The sequence below is a fragment of the Dendrobates tinctorius genome, unplaced genomic scaffold (assembly GCF_039654945.1).
Source record: "Dendrobates tinctorius isolate UK_male_01 unplaced genomic scaffold, ASM3965494v1 ptg000386l, whole genome shotgun sequence".
NCBI lineage: Eukaryota > Metazoa > Chordata > Amphibia > Anura > Dendrobatidae > Dendrobates > Dendrobates tinctorius.
In genome coordinates this window covers 975,150-999,607 of record NW_027362052.1, presented here as the reverse complement: position 1 = coordinate 999,607, position 24,458 = coordinate 975,150, and the positions used below count along the sequence as shown (strand labels likewise).

Here is a 24,458-nt window from a genome sequence, read left to right as displayed (position 1 = left end):
TTCCTCAGAGATTTTGGACCATATTGACATGATGGCATCACACAGTTGGCGCAGATTTGTCGGCTGCACATCCCTGATGCGAATCTCCCGTTCCACCACATCCCAAAGATGCTCTATTGGATTGAGATCTGGTGACTGAGGAGGCCATTTGAGTACAGTGAACTCATTGTCATGTTCAAGAAACCAATCTGAGATGATTCGAGCTTTATGACATGGCGCATTATCCTGCTGAAAGTAGCCATCAGATGTTGGGTACATTGTGGTCATAAAGGGATGGACATGGTCAGCAACAATACTCAGGTAGGCTGTGGCGTTGCAACGATGCTCAATTTGTACCAAGGGGCCCAAAGAGTGCCCAGAAAAAATTCCCCACACCATGACACCACCACCACCAGCCTGAACCGTTGATACAAGGCAGGATGGATCCATGCTTTCATGTTGTTTACGCCAAATTCTGACCCTACCATCCGAATGTCGCAGCAGAAATCGAGACTCATCAGACCAGGCAACGTTTTTCCAATCTTCTACTGTCCAATTTCGATGAGCTTGTGCAAATTGTAGCCTCAGTTTCCTGTTCTTAGCTGAGAGGAGTGGTACCCAGTGTGGTCTTCTGCTGCTGTAGCCCATCTGCCTCAAAGTTCGACGCACTGTGCGTTCAGAGATGCTCTTCTGCCTACCTTGGTTGTAACGGGTGGCAATTTGAGTCACTGTTGCCTTTCTATCAGCTCGAACCAGTCTGCCCATTCTCCTCTGACCTCTGGCATCAACATGGCATTTCCGGCCACAGAACTGCCGCTCACTGGATTTTTTTTCTTTTTCGGACCATTCTCTGTAAACCCTAGAGATGGTTGTGCGTGAAAATCCCAGTAGATCAGCAGTTTCTGAAATACTCAGACCAGCCCTTCTGGCACCAACAATCATGCCACGTTCAAAGGCACTCAAATCACCTTTCTTCCCCATACTGATGCTCGGTTTGAACTGCAGGAGATTGTCTTGACCATGTCTACATGCCTAAATGCACTGAGTTGCCGCCATGTGATTGGCAGATTAGAAATTAAGTCTTAACACACAGTTGGACAGGTGTACCTAATAAAGTGGCCAGTGAGTGTATATACTATATGCATGCAACATACATGCTACATATATACTACATGCATACTACATATATACCACATGCATGCAACATACATATATAGAACATATATACTACATGCATGCAACATATATACCACATACATGCATACTACATATATACTACATGCATGCAACATACATACAACATACATGCATACTACATATATACTACATGCATGCAACATACATACAACATATATACTACATGCATGCAACATGCATACTACATATATACAACATATATACTACATGCAACATACATATATACTACATGCATGAAACATACATACATACTACATGCATACTACATATATACCACATGCATGCAACATACATATATACAACATATATACTACATGCATGCAACATGCATACTACATATATACCACATATATACTACATGCATGCAACATGCATACTACATATATGCCACATATATACTACATGCATGCAACATACATATATACTACATATATACCACATGCAACATACATACTACATATACACTACATGCATACTACATATATACTACATGCTTGCAACATACATACATACTACATATATACCACATATATACTACATATATACCACATATATACTACATGCATACTACATATATACCACATGCATGCAACATACATATATACAACATATATACTACATGCATGCAACATATACTACATGCATGCTACATATATACCACATATATACTACATGCATATATACTACATATATACTACATGCATGCAACATATATATATAATACATATATACTACATGCAACATACATACTACATATATACCACATGCATGCAACATGCATACTACATATATACTACATATATACTACATGCATGCAACATACATATATACTACATGCAACATGCCTACTACATATATACTACATGCATGCAACATACATATATACTACATACAATACATTCATATAATACATACATATAGACATACGACATACAGAACATATAAAATAGAGTACATACTCACCATCACTTGTCACTTTGATCCCCGAAGCCATTGTCATCTATGGAATAAATATTAAAATAACAAACCACCAATATACTTACCCCTGATCCGCAGAAGTCCACGAGTGTGCCACGACGATCTTGCGTGGAGAACAGCAGCATCAGTATATTGGTGGTTTGTTATTTTAATATTTATTCCACATATGACAATGACTTTGGGGATCAAAGTGACAAGTGATGGTGAGTATGTACTCTATGTTATATGTACTGTATGTCTATATGTATGTATTGTATGAATGTATTGTATGTAGTATATATGTATGTTGTATGAATGTAGTATATATGTGGTATATATGTAGTATGCATGTTGCATGCATGTGGTATATATAGTATGTATGTTGCATGCATGTAGTATATATGTAGTATGTATGTTGCATGTAGTATATATGTTGTATATATGTATGTTGCATGCATGTAGTATATATGTTGTGTATATGTAGTATGCATGTTGCATGCATGTAGTATATATGTTGTATGTATGTATGTTGCATGCATGTAGTATATATGTGGTATGTATGTTTGTTGCATGTATTATATATGTAGTACGAATGTTGTATGTAGTATATATGTATGCTGCATGCATGTAGTATATATGTAGTATGTTGCATGCATGTAGTATATATGTAGTATGTTGCATGCATGTAGTATTTATGTTGTATGTTGCATGCATGTAGTATATATGTGGTATATATGTAGTATGCATGTTGCATGCATGTGGTATATATGTAGTATGTATGTTGCATGCATGTAGTATATATGTAGTATGTATGTTGTATGTAGTATATATGTATGCTGCATGCATGTAGTATTTATGTTGTATGTTGCATGCATGTAGTATTTATGTTGTATGTTGCATGCATGTAGTATATATGTGGTATATATGTAGTATGCATGTTGCATGCATGTGGTATATATGTAGTATGTATGTTGCATGCATGTAGTATATATGTAGTATGTATGTTGCATGTAGTATATATGCATGTTGCATGCATGTAGTATATATGGTATATATGTAGTATGCATGTTGCATGCATGTGGTATATATGTAGTATGTATGTTGCATGCATGTAGTATATATGTAGTATGCATGTTGCATGTAGTAGATATGTATGTTGCATGCATGTAATATATATGTAGTATGCATGTTGCATGCATGTAGTATATATGTTGTATGTATGTATGTTGCATGCATGTAGTATATATGTAGTATGTATGTTGCATGTAGTATATAGTATATATGTATGTTGCATGCATGTGGTATATATGTAGTATATATGTATGTTGCATCCATGTAGTATATATGTTGTATGTATGTTGCATTCATGTAGTATATATGTGGTATATATGCAGTATGCATTTTGCATGCATGTAGTATATATGTAGTATGTATGTTGCATGCATGTAGTATATATGTAGTATGTATGTTGCATGTAGTATATATGTATGTTGAATGCATGTAGTATATATGTGGTATATATGTAGTATGCATGTTGCATGCATGTGGTATATGTGTAGTATATATGTTGCATGCATGTAGTATATATGTAGTATGCATGTTGCATGTAGTATATATGTATGTTGCATGCATGTAGTATATATGTAGTATGCATGTTGCATGCATGTAGTATATATGTTGTATGTATGTTGCATGCATGTAGTATATATGTAGTATGTATGTTGCATGCATGTAGTATGTATGTTGCATGCATGTAGTATATATGTAGTATGTATGTTGCATGTAGTATATATGTAGTATATATGTATGTTGCATGCATGTAGTATATATGTGGTATATATGTAGTATGCATGTTGCATGCATGTGGTATATATGTAGCATGCATGTTGCATTTAGTATATATGTATGTTGCATGCATGTAGTATATATGTGGTATATATGTAGTATGCATGTTGCATGCATGTGGTATATATGTAGCATGCATGTTGCATTTAGTATATATGTATGTTGCATGCATGTAGTATATATGTGGTATATATGTAGTATGTATGTAGTATGCATGTTGCGTGCATGTGGTATATATGTAGTATGTATGTTGCATTCATGTAGTATATATGTAGTATGCATGTTGCATGTAGTATATATGTATGTTGCATGCATGTAGTATATATGTAGTATGCATGTTGCATGCATGTGGTATATATGTATTATGTATGTATGTTGCATGTATGTAGTATGTATGTAGCATGTATTTTTTTTTATTTATTTTTTTTACATTCAACACATAGGCCTGATGATGGAACTATTACTGTCCCATCATTGGCTAATGTGTCAATCACCGTCATGGTAGCAGGCATCGCCCGATGGGACTTGTAGTCCCATCGGACGATGCCTGCACAGACCCCCGCAGCCTGCATAGACCCCCGGACAGTCGGCACAGACTACCGGCAGGCGGCACAGCCCCCCGGCAGGCCGGTACAGACCCCCGGCAGTCCGCTCAGACCTCCGGACAGTCGGTACAGACCACCGGCAGGCCGGCACAGCCCCCCGGCAGGCCGGTACAGACCCCCGCAGCCTGCACAGACCCCTGGACAGTCGGTACAGACCACCGGCAGGCCGGCACAGCCCCCCGGCAGGCCGGTACAGACCCCTGGCAGTCCGCACAGACCCCCGGGCAGTCGGCACAGACCCCCGGCAGGCCGGTACAGACCCCCGGGCAGGCCGGTACAGACCCCCGGGCAGTCGGCACAGACCCCCCCGGAAGGCCCGAACTGACGGCGCATCATGATACGCACAGACCGCGCATCATGATGATGTCATTTCGGCAGCCAATCAGAGCCACAGCAGTGGCTCTTTGCATAATGGGAACTTCCGATTCCGATATCCGATATTGAAAAAATATCGGTACTCGGTATCGGAATTCTGATACAGCGAATGCTGTTCGGAATGCTCAACACTAGTCCTTATGTAAAATCTTGACATCATCTTCGTAAAGTGTCTTTATGCAAAACCAAGAGAGGGCGCCTAAAGAGGCGCAAACTATTTATAGGAGAGTTTGTGATGCACTCCAAGTTCATGATCACTGTAGTTCAAATGGGAGGACGCTGCCAATCAAAAAACTAGGCAACAACTGGAAAAAGCATGATAAACAAAAATAAGGCACAACTGGTGCAACAAACACTCCTGGGTAATGAGATTATTTTCTTATTGACTATTTGTGGTCCCCTCCTGGGGTTCTGGAAGCTGATGGGGAACCGCTACCAGATGTGGTATCTTCATCTTGATTCTGGTTTCTTGTTATAGGGCACTGAAGCTGTGGCAACGGGAATCCATGATGCATCTCAATGCCCATCAACTGTTCCTCCTCAATAGGTGATTCCGCTGCTCTGGTACAAGGCCTAGCACTGAGGGATTCCGCAGCTTGTCAGCGCTGATAAGCCACTATACGAGGGTTCGGCAGTGAAGGGATCCCGAGGTCACTTTCCCAAAGTGCCTGAGACGCATCTATTCCCCGGAGATGTCGAATCGTGCACGCCTGTTCCAGCCGTACCCTCCTTAGTAGGGACCTCTTCCACTGCCCCATCTCCGACTAACTAGCGCCCCCAGCGGACTCTTCCAAATGCCCCATTTCGAGTTGCCACAAACCCACCTCAGACAACGTGAATTCGGAGGTCAACCCATTAGGAGGGCCGGGGTATATACCTGGTGCCTCCTGGCGGTGTGGCCTCTGCTCTGGCGCAGGCATGATGGCAACGGGCGCTGCCCGGTGAGACACCGGGGACGGCGGTGGAGCCAATGGCAGCTCTGGCTCCACGGGGGTCGCTGGCGGGACCTGCGCAGCCGCGTCAGGTCCGGGCAGGAGCTTCTCTTTCTCCACTTCAGCTCCCTGGGCTGTGTACAACTCCTCCGGTATTAGCGGCAAAGAGGGATCAGCGTACGCTGCCGGTGGCATGGCAGCGGCTCCAGGCTCCACAGGGTCTGCCGGGAAAAGGTCCGGTGCAGCAGCGGCTGGTACTGGTGTCGCGGGTACCGCAGGTGTAGGCCCCTCCTGGGCGCGCTGCAGATTCAATGTCCATAATGCTTCCTGCCTCAGTTGCAGGCGGCACGTCAGCTGGGCAATTTCGTCTTCTAGTTGTTGGCAGCTCATCTCAGAGACGGGGTCGGAGCCGTCAGCGATGGCGCCAGGGAGATCCATCTTAACCTCCGCGCGCTCTACAGGCCTCCTTCCCTCACTCTTCCAAATGCGTTCTGGTGTTCTTCCTGCCTCGGCCCCTTTCCCGCCACTGGCTTCTTCTGCCCCTCCTTCCAGGGGCGGCGTCTTCCAGCGCCTCCATACCAAGCCAGTATACGAACCCCTCGGGGGGTGGGCCATGTAGCTGTCACGTAGTAATTCAGGCAGGGGAGGCCCAAGACTCTTCGCGGTCTTTTCTTAGGACCGCCCATCTATTCACGCCCTTCTTCTCCGCGCCAGCGCCCATTTCTAATGTCCATTTTACAGTCCATCAAATCAGGTCTTCTGCACATTTTGAAAAGTATAAAGTCCAACAAATCTCAGGCACACAGAACCCGATGGCATCGGGTCTAGTCATCCTGTTTGTGACGCCAAGTTGGGTCGCCCTCCCAGGGCTGTGGGGTACTCGGTACCAGGCCGGTGTCAGGGGAATGTGTCACAGCGGCGGTGACCCGGTCCGTGGCCCTGGGCTCCCAAGTAAAGGGGGAATGTAGTTAATGGAATGGAATAGTTTGTGACGCCACCTGTGGTGCTCGGCAAGGGAGGTGTTAAGCCGACGCTGCAGACAGAGCCTCTGGGACAGATGGTATGATGCAGCAGTGATGGTATAGCCCTCCACAGGCAGGGCTGATGTCCCAGGGCAGTATAGTTGTAATGGCTGTGGAAAGGCGCAGGCAGTGTAAAGAATGGTACCCAGATGTAGCGGTGCTGAGCAGGTTGGCGCAAGAATGAATGGAGGACACCGAGGCTTGCAGTTCCAAAGCTTTACTCACAGTCTGCGGTACACAAGGGTGCCTGCCTCCGGGCCGTGTCCTCCGGGTCAGAGACTCAGCCAACCTCCAGGCCAGATGGAAAGCTCCTCTCCAACACTCGCCAACATGTACCTTTCCTGAACGACTCCTCTATTGCGCCTTAAAGTGTGAAGATATCCAGTACCGTGGTACTCTGGAGTTCCTCCTGTCAGATGTTCGCAAGAACTCTACTCGTATGGCAGACAGCTGTAGCCTGCTTCGGGGACTCCCTTCTCCTGAGTCCCGGCTCTCTATCCGTGTTGCTGTTGTGCCCCAAGTCTTAGATGGGAGTAGTGCATTTACAGCCTACTACTCCACCGGTGTCTGCTGCAGAACCATAAGTGTCCATACAACCTCGGGGACCGGGCCCCGGCCTTGCGCTGAGAACCTATAGGCAGGGTTCCTCTTCCAACCCATGTCCTCTCTGTTCTCCTACTCCTTCATTCCATACTGATCTTTCTCTCTCTTATGGAAGCTTAAGTTGCAGTTCTACGTCTTTCTCCTTTCCCTTTCCCGTGCCAGCTGGCTCAGATCACTGAGGCAGCTGCAGCACTCCTTCCTCCATCCTTTCTTCCAGGGATCCCCACTCCTCCCGAGTGGCTTCCTTCCTCACTGACCTTCAGTCAGACTGAACCCGTAATCCTACACTTTCCAACTCTTTTATATATCTCAACTCCACCCACCTCCCAGCACATCCAGTGTTCCATGCAGGGAACCACCAGAGGTGCTCTGCTACTCTCCAAGCACTGAGCCGCAATGTGGTTGTGCAGAACTACCCTGTAGTGTGGGGTGCGAGTGTTGGAGCGTGGAAAGGATTTCCCACCTTACCTGGATGGTGGGGCACTACACCTTAGGAGAAGGTGCAGTACCTCTGTGGCGACTGAGCCTCAGGGGCGCCACAGTTGCGTGGTGGTAACCATGTACCATTATTGGGAGTAAGGCCATGTGCACACGATGCAGATTTCCAGCGGATCCGCAGCAGATTTTACCGCGCAGAAACGCTGCATATCCGCATTGTGATGTACAGTAGCATGTTAATCAATAGAAAAAAAAACGCTGTGCAGACGCTGCGGATTTTTCCGCGCAGTTTTCTTGTGGTTCAAAATATGCAGCATGTCACTTCTTTTGTGCGGTTTTCCACCTGCTCCATTCTCCAAATCCGCAGGGGGAAATCCGCAGGGGAAAACCGCAAAAAAAAAGGAAGAAATCCGCAGGAAAAATGCAGGTCATTTGACCTGCGGATTTCTTCAATTCTGCGTGGAAAAATCCACAGGGCTAAAAAGTACGTGTGCACTTAGCCTAAAAGCTGTTCAGGCAATGGACTTAATAAAAGTACAGTCTCAGAATATTATGTCTGTTGACGTTTCCCAGGATAAACCAAATCCCAAACAAAATGCAGGGCACGACTTGGATATTCAGAAAATAAAAGCGAAGTATGCGGATTTATGTGAAGGTGATGGGTGCTTTGCAGGCAAATATTGGCTAGAAATTGACACCATGCAGCCTACCGGATTACTTACAAGGAGAGTGCCTGTAGCTTTAATGCAAACGCTGAAAGTAGAACTGCAAGATTTACAGAGAAGAGGCCTGATGGCACCAGTCCACAAGAGCCCAGATGGGATCAGCAGTTTGGTCATAGTGCAGAAACCATCGGGCAAGGTAAGAATATGCATTGATCCTAAGCCACTCGACAAGGCGCTGAAAAGAAATCATTACCCCATGCCGACATGAGATGATGTTCTACCAGATCTATCACAAGCTAAAATATTTTCTGTATGTGATATGAAAAATGGATTTTGGCATGTGGCACTGACTGAAGAATCAAGTTTACTGACATTTTCTTCACCATTTGGACACTTTAAATGGCGGAGAATGCCCATGGGACTATAGCCTGCTCCCGAGGTGTCCAGCAGACGGTAATGCAGGCTTTGGAAGGACGTCCTGGAGTGAAGACAATAGCAGATGATATACTAATAGTGGGAGAAGGTGAAGATATGGAATCTGCAATCAAGGGTCACGATCAGAAGAGGATACAATTTTTGGACAGATGCAGAGCAAAACACATAAAGCTGAACGTGGACAAATTCAAACTGAAAATGACAGAAGCGGCCGCTATTGGACATCACCTATGTGGTTTCATTCTGGATCCCGTGGAAGCTCCTGCACTCTTCTCTCCTGCACTATATTGGACATCGTCTGACTTCAAACGGTGTAAAAGTGGATCCTGAAAAGGTGAGAGCAATACAAGATTTGCCTACCCCTACTGATGTTTGTGGAGTACGATTTTTGGGCATGGTAAATTATCTCTCCAAATTTTGCAGTCATCTGTCAGGCATGTGTGAGCCACTGAGACAGCTAACCCACAGAGATGAGCTCTGGGAATGGACGGAAAGCCAGGAGACTTCTTTCCAATCAGTAAAGAAAGCTATTGCAGATGCAGCAACCCTAAAGTATTTCGATCCAGATCAAGAAGTAGTGGTATAATGTGATGCTTCAGAAAAAGGCCTTGGAGCTACATTAATGCAGAACAAACAGCCACTCACATCTGCAAGCAGAGCCCTTACAACAAAAGAGCAGGGATATGTTCAGATTGAGAAGGAACTACTGGCTGTGGTATTTGGGTTGGAGAAGTTTCACCAATACACCTATGGTCGACGGGTAAGAGTACAGTCAGATCACAAACCTTTGGAGAGCATTACAAAGAAAACACTACTGACTGCCCCAAAGAGACTACAGCGCATTCTGTTACAACTTCAGAAATATGATTGTGACATCGGGTACTGTCCAGGAAAAGACTTACTGATTGCAGATACGCCAAGCAGAGCTTGTGACGAACGGCCCAAACCGCCGTTCGTCTACTTACGGGCGACACTAACGGGAGTCCCGCTGCCACCAAAACGTGATGGACAGCGGACCCTGTGTCACCACTATGTCACAGTCCCACCACTGACACGGGTGTATCAGCGGACGGAGGGACGTGACACACTGCCGGCACACGGCTATCACAGGCACCGTTGGGGCTTATCTTAGTTATCCCAACACTGGCACCATGTGACCAAAAATATCCAGCAAGCTAATCTCGCTCTACAATTTGCCGCAGGGGGAGTTTAATTTGGATGCCCCACCACTGCTATCAATCTTCCAAGTACTGCGGGGATTTATGTATATCCCACTTTCCCAGTTCCACTTTGGAACTTGCAGCTCTCCGGCGCCCTCCTTACCCTCAGGTCAGTCAGGGAACTGCACCTAGGATAATTGGTCGCCGGACGGGCTGCCTGTTGTGAACCGGCAATTAGGCTTCTGCAGTAAGGGAATTATGAATGCTGGTGCCGCAGACCCTTATTCAGCTATATAAGACCCTTCTAGACTGCCAGCAAGCCGCAATAGCCGTACACAACACGTTGCCACCAGTCACGGTTACTTAATTCACGGTGTTAAATTAAGAGGGTCCGTGGCCATCCCCTTGAATTAGTAGCGATTATCTAACAAAGGCGTATAGTTCGAGTCTTAGAGCATAGAGACAGATCTAAATAATTATTTCATTTATTTTCCGAAAGAGGACAGTGATTACAGATAAAAGTTGCTATAAAATTGAGACATAAAATATGTACAGTACAGGTATAAAATAAAAGTGGAGAAAACAAAGAGAGTACACTCACAGTTCCATATTGTTCCTTAGGCAGACCATGCGGCTAAGGTGGGTGGAGGCAGAGCTGCACTTCTCCGCTCATCTGGGTCTTTCTAGCACGACGACTTGAGCTGTTCTGCCCTGGTTTTGTCCAGGAAATGCTTTATAGACTTGCTATGTGACATCACGGAGAGATGCATGCTGGGTTAATCCCACCTCTCCCTTTTGGATTTAGAATTACACTAGAAAACTTATACTAATCATAACTCCGTGGAGGCAGCCCGCACAGACATATATAGGGCATCATTGGTTGTGATTTGTTGAGTACAATAATTCAAGACCAAATATGCAGTAGTTCTGATACACCGTTTAGCTGGAACACATATCTTAGGTTCTGAAAGGATTAGGCTTCGCAAGAACCACGGCAGCGACGCTGTGACCGCCCGGATTACAAAAATGTGATTTTCATATCTCTAGGGTATTTGGTTCTTATGGTATAGTCTCTCATAGTTTTATTCGTTTCAAACAAAGAAGTTTTTCCCGCTCTGAAGAGGAGCCAAATGGTGATAGCAGGAAGTATCCTATTGCTAGCTGGAGAGGTGATAACACTTGGGGGAGGGTAGGCACTGCTCTAGCTTCAGTGTGACATGTAACTCAGAAGGGAAGGGGAGATTTCTACCACATTCCAACAGAAAACATCATATTTTGTGGACAAAACCCCATACCTCACAGACATTGTACATCACACCTCCCCCCTTAAGAGGGCGCTAAGGAGGCATTACCTCTCGGTAATCGGCCATGCGCACCTCAGCGGGTTCGCCCCGGCGGGACAACCCATCGGCATTGCCGTTTTCACTGCCCTTCCTGTGTTTTACAGAGAAGTCGTACTGTTGAAGGGCAAGGCTCCAGCGGAGCAACCTTCCATTGGTTCCGGACACTGTGTGCAACCAGCTCAGAGGGTTGTGGTCAGTTACCACCGTGAAGGCGCGCCCGTACAGGTAGGGCTGCAAACGTTGCAGTGCCCACACCATGGCCAGACACTCCTTCTCGATGGTCGAGTATGCCACTTCCATCGGCAAAAGTTTCCGGCTCAGGTACAACACGGGGTGTTCTTGGTCCCCCGAGTCGACCTGGCTAAGCACAGCACCGAGGCCGAACTCGCTGGCGTCGGTCTGTACCAGAAACGGGCGACTGCTGTCGACTGCTCTCAACACTGGAGAGTTGCACAGGGCTGCTTTCAAAGCTTGGAAAGCCGCCTCACAGTCATCTGTCCAGTTGACTGTTTGGGGTAGCCTCTGCTTGGTGAGGTCAGTCAAGGGTTTGGCAAGGGCGCTATAGTCCTGTACGCACCGCCTATAGTACCCTGCAGTGCCCAAGAAGGACTTCACCTGTTTCTTGGTCCTGGGGGTGGGCCAGGACACGATTGCGTCCACTTTTTCTGGCTCCGGACTCATGGAACCCCCGCCTACCCGGTGCCCCAGGTAGTGGACCTCGCGCATGCCTATCTGGCACTTCCCCGGCTTGATGGTCAGGCCTGCCTGGTGAAGACGCTTGAGCACCTCCTGGAGGTGCTGAAGGTGTTCCTCCCAGGTGGAACTGAAGACGGCAATATCGTCTAAGTACGCCACCGTGTACTCCTCCAGTCCCCGAAGCAGGTGGTTGACCATCCGCTGGAAAGTGGCAGGGGCATTCTTCATGCCGAAGGGCATGACCGTGGACTCGTACAGTCCAAAGGGGGTGATAAAGGCGGATTTCTCCTGCGCCTCAGGGCTCAGGGGAATCTGCCAGTATCCCCGACTCAAATCCATGATGGATATGTAGTTGGCGTTTGTCAACCGCTCGAGCAGATCCTCGATGCGCGGCATTGGGTGGGCATCAGAGGTTGTGATGGCGTTGAGCCCCCTGTAGTCCACGCAGAACCGGGTGGTTCGATCCTTTTTAGGCACGAGGACTACAGGTGAAGCCCACGCGCTTTTTGACCGTCGAATCACCCCCAGCCTTAACATCTCATCGATCTGTTGGCGCATGACTTGTTGCACCGTTTCAGAGATCCGATAAGGTGTTCGCCGTAATGGGGCGTGATTCCCGGTGTCCACCTCATGAACCGCTAACTCCGTCCTCCCAGGATGGTTGGTGAACACGGGCCGGAAGGGTTCCAGGGTGGCCATCAACTGCAACCGCTGGGATATGGTTAGCGAACCACTTATCTCCCTGTCCTCAATGGACCCATCGGCCTTGGCCTGGGCCAGCATGTCCAGGAGAGTATCTTCCTCCCCATCCTCTGGCAGATTGCAGACCGGTAGGACGCAAGCTTCACGTTCGTAGTGCGCCTTCAGCATGTTGACGTGAAAGGCCTTGCGCCTACCCCGAGCATGGTCAAGCGTGACCACGTAGTTGACCGGGTTGAGCTGTTGGTGGACGACGTACGGGCCTTCCCAGGCTGCCTGAAGCTTATCCGTTGGTACAGGGACCAGCACCCACACCTTTTGACCCACCTGGTAGGTCCGCTCCCGGGCGTTCTGGTCATACCAGCGCTTCTGGTCAGCCTGAGCCTGCGTCATGTTTTCATGCACCAACTGCGTCAAGGTCTGCATCTTGTCACGGAAACGCATGACATAATCCACGATGGACACTTCTGTGGGGTTTGGCTCATCTTCCCAGGATTCTCTTATCAACCCAAGGGGTCCCCGGACTCGCCTGCCATACAGGAGCTCGAAGGGGGAGAACCCGGTCGAGGCCTGCGGAACTTCTCTGTAAGCGAACAGCAGGTGTGGGAGGTACCGCTCCCAGTCGCGCCCTTGGGTCTCAACCAGTATGCGGAACATCTGTTTGAGGGTACCGTTGAAGCGTTCACACAAACCATTAGTCTGTGGGTGATACGGACTCGATACCAGGTGCGTCACCTGCATTCTCTCACAGAGAGCCTCCATTAGGCGAGACATGAATTGGGGCCCTTGATCGGTAAGCATCTCCCTGGGAAATCCTACCCTTGAAAAGATGGTCACCAGTGCGTCAGCCACCTTATCTGCCCTGGTTGAAGACAGAGCTACTGCCTCTGGGTACCGGGTAGCGTAGTCTACCACGGTGAGAATGTATCGCTTTCCGGAGCTGCTGGGGACGGACAGCGGTCCTACAATGTCCACCGCGATTCTCTGGAAAGGCTCCTCTATCACCGGCAAAGGAATAAGGGGAGCCTTAAGAGCAGGCCCCGCCTTACCCACTTTTTGACAGGTGGCACAGGAGCGGCAGTAGTGTGTTACATCTGTCCCCATCTTGGGCCAATAGAAGTGTTGAGACAGCCGTGCCTTTGTTTTGCTGATCCCCAAGTGTCCAGCGAGTGGAATCTCATGGGCAATCCGAAACAACTCAGTTCTGAACTGATAGGGGACGACCAGCTGTCTTTCCCTCAACCACTCCTTTTTAGGATCTCCGGGTACTGTCTCCCGGTACAACCTTCCTCGTTCCCAGAACACCCTCTCCTTATCAGACTTGGAGGTGGGCGTCTCGGCGAGACCTCTCAATTTCTCCAGGCTGGCATCTGAGTGCAGAGCAGCCTGGAACTCCATGCTGGAGGCTGCCAGAAGTGACGTCAGGGTCCCCTCTTTACTGGGACCCTCTGGAACCGGCTCTGGGTTCACCTTTGGTTCAGTCTCTCCTGTAGCAGCAGAGGGTCCAGAAGACAGTGCGTTACCTGCGATCTGGGCACTCTGACTGCGTGTGACAGCTGCTATGTATGCTGTCTCCCTGGGGATTTCTACAGACCCACCAGCCGGTGCTGGCTTGGGCTCTACCTCCCCATCCACCCCAACACTTCAGGAGCAGTGCTACTTATGGGCCAGTTACCTTCCTCGGTGGCACTGGTCAGCTGCATGGCATTACCTTCCTCATGGTCCCCATGCACCTCCCCATTTCCTTGAGCACCGTTGCTTACTCCTGCCAGGGGTTCCTCAGCCGCCTCACTCCGCAGAGTGACGGGGCTGAGCACTTCGGTACCTGTGGACACATCTACCGCTTCAAAGAAAGGGTTAACGGGTTCAGTCAGCACAGATACATCAGCATCAGCATCATACCTGGGGAAAGAATGGTTGTTAGTTGCATCATTACTCATCAAGGCATTAGCAGGTAACACATTCAGTTTCCCGTCATCATCATCATCATCAGGGTTGACGTTACCCTTATTATCAGTTTGGGGAAGGGTGTCAGGGACGTAGTATGCAACCATCCGCCCTAAGTCAGTCCCCAATAAAACATCAGTGGGCAGGTTTTCAGACACTCCCACCTCCCTCAACCCGCTCCCGGCACCCCAATCGAGATAAACTCGTGCCACTGGCAAGGGACAACGGGTGCCTCCAATCCCGGTGACAGTCAGGGTTTTCCCCTCAACAAACTCTTCAGGGGCCGCCAGTCCAGGACGGATGAGGGTTCGTTCAGCCCCGGTGTCCTTGAGGCCTGTAGCAAGACGGGCCCCCACCTGAACAGGTTGAACGTTGTCGTCAGCCCTCCCAACCACACCTCCCACCAAAAGAACAGAGGCGTTGGGACCGGGGGCCTTGGCTGGGGGGTTCTTCGGCCTATTCGGACAGGTGTAAAAGAAGTGACCAGGCCGCTGGCAGTGGTGACACAGGCGACTGTCAGTAGCCAGCCTGTTGTTGGCAACAGGGACAGGGCCTCCGGAGGGACGGCTAGCTGGGGCACTGGGGTTGGTTGCTGGCTTACCCCCTTTCCAGCTGGTGGCAACTGGCCTCCGCGTCTCGGGCTTCCGGTTGGCCTCGTAGTTGTCGGCGATCTGCGCCGCTTTGTCCGCGTTCGTTGGTTCGCGGTCCAGGATGAACTGTCGGACCTCAGCTGGGCAGAGATGCAGGAACTGGTCTTTGATCATCAGGTCCCGTAGCTGCTCAAAGGATTCAACGGACAGTCCATGGATCCACTGGTCAAAGTGGGTCCTGAGTCCTTGCACCACATCACTGTAGCTATCGTGTGGGCCACGTTGGAGGTGCCGGAACTTCTTTCGGTATACCTCAGGTGTCAGCCGGTATTTGGCGATCAGCGCCTGCTTTATGGCGTCATAGTCGTCATCGGCTTCTGGCGGAAGAGAAGCAAATGCCTCCAGGGCTTTGCCTTTTAGCCCTGGGGTCAAGTACCTTGCCCATTGGTCTCTAGGCAGCTGGTACTGTCTGCAGGCTTTCTCAAAGGCTCGCAGAAACGTGTCCAAGTCCCCGTCCTTTTCCATCACGGGAAAATGCTCTGGCCGGGGTTTAGGAGTCTGGACGCTGCTGGGCTCACGGCTTCGGGCTGTGGGGGCATTCCCACCCCGCTGGAGTACCTCCAGTTCATGGGCCCTCTGCGCCTGGCGCTCGGCTCTCTCAGCCTCTCTTTGGCGCTCACGTTCGGCTTGGGCCTCCTGCCGATATTGCTGGATCAGCCTCACCCGCCCATCACTGTCTTCGGCGGGGAGTTCGTCCAAGGCCATTTTCAGATAGGGGTCCACCCCGTTCTGGTTGAATGTGGGGCCAGCGCTCAGGAGTGGAGCCTCTGCTGCAGCCCCATTGCCACTTGGGCCAACTTCTGCGCTCGCTGGATTCTGGTCGTTGTCCAGCTGCACTAGAGCTGCGATCATTTGATCTTTGGTTCCGCCTGCGGCGTCTATGCCTCGGTACGTGCATAACCCAACAAGGGTGTCCTTTTTCTGCTTCTGATTCCACTCCACTGTCATCGCCGCCATGGTTGCCAAATAAAAGATAGAAAAAGAAAAACGAAGAAACGGGAGGGGGATACTTGCAAGTACACACTAATGTCTCAGGACTAGTAACCACTGAGTCTGTTCTCCAAAACCTATGATGCAGGATTCCCGCAGGAACCGTGCAGGTCTTTAGTGAGAGGAATGATTGCTCAAACCAAATCACTAATGCTCTAGGATTATCCCACCGCTCTGCCACCAATATGTGACGAACGGCCCAAACCGCCGTTCATCTACTTACGGGCGACACTAACGGGAGTCCCGCTGCCACCAAAACGTGACGGACAGCGGACCCTGTGTCACCACTATGTCACAGTCTCACCACTGACACGGGTGTATCAGCGGACGGAGGGACGAGACACACTGCCGGCACACGGCTATCACAGGCACCGTTGGGGCTTATCTTAGTTATCCCAACACTGGCACCATGTGACCAAAAATATCCAGCAAGCTAATCTCGCTCTACAATTTGCCGCAGGGGGAGTTTAATTTGGATGCCCCACCACTGCTATCAATCTTCCAAGTACTGCGGGGATTTATGTATATCCCACTTTCCCAGTTCCACTTTGGAACTTGCAGCTCTCCGGCGCCCCCCTTACCCTCAGGTCAGTCAGGGAACTGCACCTAGGATAATTGGTCGCCGGATCGGCTGCCTGTTGTGAACCGGCAATTAGGCTTCTGCAGTAAGGGAATTATGAATTCTGGTGCCGCAGACCCTTATTCAGCTATATAAGACCCTTCTAGACTGCCAGCAAGCCGCAATAGCCGTACACAACGCGCTGCCACCAGTCGCGGTTACTTAATTCACAGTGTTAAATTAAGAGGGTCCGTGGCCATCCCCTTGAATTAGTAGCGATTATCTAACAAAGGCGTATAGTTCGAGTCTTAGAGCATAGAGACAGATCTAAATAATTATTTCATTTATTTTCCGAAAGAGGACAGTGATTACAGATAAAAGTCGCTATAAAATTGAGACATAAAATATGTACAGTACAGGTATAAAATAAAAGTGGAGAAAACAAAGAGTACACTCACAGTTCCATATTGTTCCTTAGGCAGACCATGCGGCTAAGGTGGGTGGAGGCGGAGCTGCACTTCTCCGCTCATCTGGGTCTTTCTAGCACGACGACTTGAGCTGTTCTGCCCTGGTTTTGTCCAGGAAATGCTTTATAGACTTGCTATGTGACATCACGGAGAGATGCATGCTGGGTTAATCCCACCTCTCCCTTTTGGATTTAGAATTACACTAGAAAACTTATACTAATCATAACTCCGTGGGGGCAGCCCGCACAGACATATATAGGGCATCATTGGTTGTGATTTGTTGAGTACAATAATTCAAGACCAAATATGCAGTAGTTCTGATACACCGTTTAGCTGGAACACATATCTCAGGTTCTGAAAGGATTAGGCTTCGCAAGAACCACGGCAGCGACGCTGTGACCGCCCGGATTACAAAAATGTGATTTTCATATCTCTAGGGTATTTGGTTCTTATGGTATAGTCTCTCATAGTTTTATTCGTTTCAAACAAAGAAGTTTTTCCCGCTCTGAAGAGGAGCCAAATGGTGATAGCAGGAAGTATCCTATTGCTAGCTGGAGAGGTGATAACACTTGGGGGAGGGTAGGCACTGCTCTAGCTTCAGTGTGCCATGTAACTCAGAAGGGAAGGGGATATTTCTACCACATTCCAACAGAAAACATCATATTTTGTGGACAAAACCCCATACCTCACAGACATTGTACATCACAGAGCTTACCTTCCTATCACAAAGGATGAGGAGAAAGACACTGAAACCATCAATATGTGCAACTATCTGGCAGTGTCAAAAGAAAAGTTGAAGCAAATCCAGAATTTCCCAGAGAAGGATAAAAGTCTCCAGAGTTTAAAGACTGTTGTGATGGTGTGATATGTTATGTGTATGTCATTTTTTGTATATTGCTATTTTTAACAATTCCAGTTATTTTCATAGTGTTTTTCTTATTACATTGTAAGTCTACAGCCTCACTGTATCTGTCTCTTGATGACCCCCTGTAGTGCATTAATCCCTAAGGCCCTTTGTTCTCTTCTGGGAGGCAACTTGTTTGACTACCCCGGACAAGGAAGGGGGTGGGGGGAAGAACGGCAGCTGGACAAGTCAGTTCCGGTAGAGACAAGATGGTGAAAAGGCTGCATTTCAGAGAGAAGGACCCATTTTTATCCTCTGGTGCTAGAGTTGTGGAATCTCGTTTCCCTGGACATTTTATCCTGATACTGGACTGCATTCTTATTCTGGACTATCTTATCCTTTGTGGGGTGGACTGAATATGGACCTTTTCGTATTTTTGCCTGAATAAAGGTCTTGGAATTGTTCACTCTTCGCTTGCTCTGTTGATTGTGTGATACCAGAGAAGGACCCCGTGACAACTGGTGGCAGCAGTGGGATCAACAGAGCGTCACCCAATGGAGAACCACCCACAGAGTGAGTACAGAAATTGGACTGTATGCAGTTTGCAGGAGAGAGCCAGAGATCTGGACCTGAACTACCAGGGACTGACTAAAGAGGCCTTAATCGATCTACTGGTGGGCGCTAGCCCGGTCACCTCCTCCCAGATGTCTGAAGGACAAGCACTGGAGACAGGGATCCCCTTCCAGAAAAGCCAGTGGTTGGTATAGTACAAAGAAGAGATGGCAGTTCTGGGCCCCGGTGTCTCTCAGGAGTACAAGGAGGAGGCTGCCCGCCGGGCACAGCGGAGACAGGAAGCAATGGAGCTTGAAAAAGGGAGTAACGCAATGTGGAGTGTAACCCCAACAATCCGGGAGCCTGTACGGATCACCCGGACAGAGTTTAAGCCATTTGATGAGGCTTCTGGAGATGTGGAGGGGTTCTTCAAAGACTTTGAGCAGCAGTGTGCTGTGATGGAGGTGCCCCACTCTAGCTAGATGCGTTTGTTAGTGGGGCTCCTGAACGGAAGCTTGGCGGAGGCTTACCGAACCATTGATGCACTGCGGAATCGGGATTATAACATTGTAAAGCGGACTATCCTGGATTATCATGCTATCACCCCAGACTCATATAGGGCCAAGTTCCGAGACCTCCCATGCACCACGGGGGGATTGTTTAGGATGTATGCACATAAGATGTCCGAGGCATGTCGGAGATGGCTGGAAGCAGAAAACACCTTTACTGTGGAAGATGTTATACAGGCGTTCCTTATAGAACAATTTCTTGCCAAGTGCCCTGCAGAGGTACGGGAATGGGTCCGGGAGCGCACGCCGTGTACCGTGGATAGAGCTGCAGCCCTGGCTGATGAAGCCCTTACTATCCGGCCGCAATGGAGGAGGCTTCTGGACAAAGAACCACAGCCTGCTCCCGCGCCCCGTCCCTCTCCAATTATATCTGCCCTTCCACCTAGTCGCAAGCCGATGACAATCACGCCTCACAATCCTAGGCCCCAACAGTTCCGACCACGACCTGGGGGTATCACAGAGAGGAGGTGTTATGGGTGTGGGCAACCTGGACATTTGCAGTCTGGCTGTCCCTCCAAGATTCGGAGGGAGCCCCACGCAGCCCCACCTCGTCCAGTGCATCTTGTACATTCAACCACACCTGAGGAAGAGCTACCACCACCCCCACCAGAGAGGACCACCGACCACGGCACCATAGATACCCCTCCTGGAGTGTACGGACTCCGGCCTCTGTCCTTTAGCTACTCAGAGCAACGGCAACGCCACCTGCAGGATGTCTTTATTGATGGATACAAAGTGTCAGGATTTAGAGACACGGGGGCATTCTTGACTATCGCTGACCCCCGTGTGGTCCAACCCGAGGCAATTTACCAGGGTCCGGGAATTCCCATTGTCCTGGCGGGCGGTGCCCGCAAATATATACAGCGAGCTTCTGTGCGTTTGGATTATGGTTGTGGAGAAAAACTGTGTTGAATTGGAGTTATGGGAGGACTTCCTGCAGATATCCTCCTTGGGAACGACATTGGGGAGTTACAGTGCCAATTTGTGGGAGCAGTCACCCGACTACAGGCCCTTCAAGCACTACGTCATCCGGACCCCACCGGGGAGCAACCACCACGAACCGCATCAGAGTCGGTATGCAATACGTTCGCTGCTACTACATTGGGAGAGTCTTGGGACAGAGAGGAGTTTAGGAGAGAAATAGAGGGTGACACTACCTTAGCAGCCCCTAGGCGAAAGGCAGAAACTGGGCACATGAGAGATAATGGGGATGGCTTCACTCGAGAAAACGGACTGTATTATCGTGTAACAAAGGGCAGTGACCAGGGCAACCCTGACGCAACGACCAGGCAACTCATTGTCCCTCAGAAGTACAGGGCACAGCTACTTCAACTGGCCCATGATATCCCCTTGGCTGGGCATCAAGGGAGAAAAAGGACTGAAAAGAGACTCACCCAAAGTTTTTACTGGCCGGGCGTCTCACAGTTGGTAGCCCATTATTGCCGCACCTGTGATGTGTGCCAGTGAATGCGGCATCCAGGAGCTCGACATAAGGTACCCCTGCAATCTCTGCCCATAATTGAGGAACCATTTCAACGTGTAGCCGTCGACATCATAGGTCCTCTGGCCCACCCCAGCAGGTCGGGGAAAAGATATATCCTGACCGTGGTGGACTATGCCACTAGGTATCCTGAAGCTGTGGCCCTGTCCAGTATTACAGCAGTAAAGGTAGCAGAGGCCCTTGTTACCATTTTTACCTGGGTAGGGTTTCCTAGTGAAATATTGTCGGATCAAGGCACTCAGTTCATGTCAGATCTGGTCCAGTCCCTATGGCATACCTGTGGTGTTCGAGCCATTCGCACCACCCCATACCACCCGCAGACCAACGGACTACGTGAACGCTTTAATGGAACCCTAAAAAATATGCTGAGGGCTTTTGTTGACGTTGAAAAAGACTGGGAAAAGTACCTGCCACATCTCCTCTTCGCCTATCGGGAGGTTCCCCAAGAGTCCACAGGGTTCTCTCCCTTCGAACTACTGTTTAGCCGGAAGGTCCGTGGGCCTCTCACTCTTCTGAAAGAACATTTGGAGGGAGACATCTCAGATACCGGAATGCCCATCGTTCCCTATGTTCTAGAGCTCAGAGACCGTCTCGCCCAGCTAGCTACCTTCGCTAAAGAATATCAGCGAATGGCCCAGTCCAGACAAAAAACCTGGTATGACCGTAATGCCAGGAACCGGGAATTTATGGAAGGACAGCAAGTGCTCATGATTACTGCTTCCCCTGCCAACAAGCTTCAAGCAGTATGGGAAGGCCCTTATCAGGTTGTCAAGAAAATTAATGACACTATGTTATTGCCCTGGACTCTAGTGGTCGACGACAGAAAACCGTCCACATTAACATGCTGAAAGACTACCACGACCGATCTCTGCCTGTTCTAGCTGTCTGCCACCCCCCTAGTGATACCGCCGCCGACGAGTATCTCCCAGATCTCCTCCAGGTTGCCCAAGCGGGAGGATCACTGGAACAAGTGCCCCTGGGCTCCCATTTATCGGATATACAAAAGGACGATATTGTCGCCGTACTAAGGCCGAGGGCTGCTGCTTTCTCCTCAAAGCCGGGGAAGACTACTCTCACCAGTCACCATGTGGAAACCCCCGGACAACGCCCCATCCAGCAGGCTGCCTACCGGGTTCCAGAGGCTGTTCAAGGCATGATAAAGAACGAACTGGAGGAGATGAAACAACTGGGAGTTATTCAGCCATCTCACAGTTCTTGGGCCTCTCCTGTCGTCCTGGTCCCCAAGAAGGATGGTACAACACGATTCTGCGTTGATTACAGACGACTAAATGATGCCACCAAGAGTGATGCTTATCCCATGCCCAGGATTGATGACCTATTGGATCGTCTGGCCAGTGCCCAATTTGTGACCACGTTAGACTTGAGCAAGGGGTACTGGCAGATACCCCTAACGGAGGACGCTCGGGAGCGCTCAGCCTTCATTACTCCATTTGGGCTTTATGAGTTCCTGGGAATGCCCTTTGGGATGAAAACTGCCCCCCGCTACTTTCCAGAGACTGGTGGATCGACTGTTACAACAATGTCAGGACTTTGCCTGTGCTTACTTAGACGACATCGCCATTTTTAGCACAACCTGGGAGGAACATCTTAAACACTTGGGCATAGTGCTGGACTGTATCCTTACTGCAGGACTGACCATTCTCCCTGATAAGTGCCAAATAGGGATGACTGAGGTTCAGTACCTCGGGCATAGAGTAGGGGATGGGACACTAAGGCCTGAGCCTGCCAAGGTGGAAGCCATTAGCAACTGGTGTAGACCCCAGACTAAAAACCAGGTACTTGCGTTTTTAGGAACTGCGGGTTACTATCGCAAATTTGTTTCTAATTTCAGCACCTTGGCCAAGCCCCTAACCGACCTGACCCGCAAGAACATGCCTAGGAATGTGACGTGGACGACGGCATGCGAGGATGCCTTTTCAGCGTTAAAGACTGCCCTCGTCACTGCTCCTGTCTTGGCTGCCCCGGATTATAAACGCAGGTTCCTCGTGCAGACAGATGCATCCACCTTTGGGATTGGGGCAGTACTTAGCGAAGTGAACGCCGCCGGAGAAGAACATCCTGTTGCTTTTGTCAGTCGGAAACTGCTGAATCGGGAAGTTGCCTATGCCACTATTGAAAAGGAGTGCCTTGCCATCGTATGGGCGCTAAAAAAATTGCAGCCCTACTTGTATGGCAGAGACTTTACAATTGTTACAGACCACAACCCCCTCACATGGTTGAATCGCGTATCAGGGGACAATGGAAGATTGCTGCGGTGGAGCTTGTCCTTACAACCCTACAGCTTCTCCATCCAATACAAGCGAGGAAGCCAACACCAGAACGCCGATGGACTGTCTCGACAAGAAGAACCATAGGCTCCCCAGGCCGACCTACCCCTGCCACTGTACAAGGAATTATAAATAACTGAGCAATGTGGACTAAAATGAGCAGGCCAGAGGTCTGTGTAGACCTCATGGCGTGCTCACTTATTATGGGGGGGGAGAGGTTGTGATGGTGTGATATGTTATGTGGATGTCATTTTTTGTATATTCCTATTTTTAACAATTCCAGTTATTTTCATAGTGTTTTTCTTATTACATTGTAAGTCTACAGCCTCACTGTATCTGTCTCTTGATGACCCCCTGTAGTGCATTAATCCCTAAGGCCCTTTGTTCTCTTCTGGGAGGCAACTTGTTTGACTACCCCTGGACAAGGAAGGGGGTGGGGGGAAGAACGGCAGCTGGATAAGTCAGTTCCGGTAGAGACAAGATGGTGAAAAGGCTGCATTTCAGAGAGAAGGACCCATTTGTTATCCTCTGGTGCTAGAGTTGTGGAATCTCGTTTCCCTGGACATTTTATCCTTTGTGGGGTGGACTGAATATGGACCTTTTCGTATTTTTGCCTGAAGAAAGGTCTTGGAATTGTTCACTCTTCGCTTGCTCTTTGATTGTGTGATACCAGAGAAGGACCCCGTGACAACTGTCATCTTGCAGGGCTGGCCAAAATACAAGCAACATGCTCCAAAGGAAGTGTCACCATTCTTCCACATAAGAGATGAATTGTCAGTGCAGCAAGGAATCATCTTTAAAGGAGACAGGGCGGTGATACCAGAAGTTCTCAGAAGAGACACACTGAAAACATTGCATTCTTCTCACTTAGGCATGGAAGGATGTCTACGTCGAGCGCGAGAATCTGTTTATTGGCCAGGTATGAATGACCACATTAAAATGATATAGCACAATGTGAAATATGTGCATCCTGCAGTGATAAGCAATCAAAGGAGACATTGCAACCACATGAAATTCCACATAGGCCATGGTCAAAAATAGGAACGGACTTGTTCACATGGAATGACAAAGACTACCTGATTACAGTGGACTATTTCTCTAACTTCTGGGAGGTTGATTTGTTGCAGGACCCAAGGGCGG

The 24,458-nt window shown here is 48.8% G+C and overlaps 1 protein-coding gene across 2 annotated transcripts in view; it reads right to left on the bottom strand.

The window, feature by feature from the left end:
* The window catches only part of LOC141076078 (IgGFc-binding protein-like), a 364,579-nt gene that overhangs the window by 18,619 nt on the left and 321,502 nt on the right, over positions 1–24,458 (bottom strand). The window lies entirely within an intron of this gene.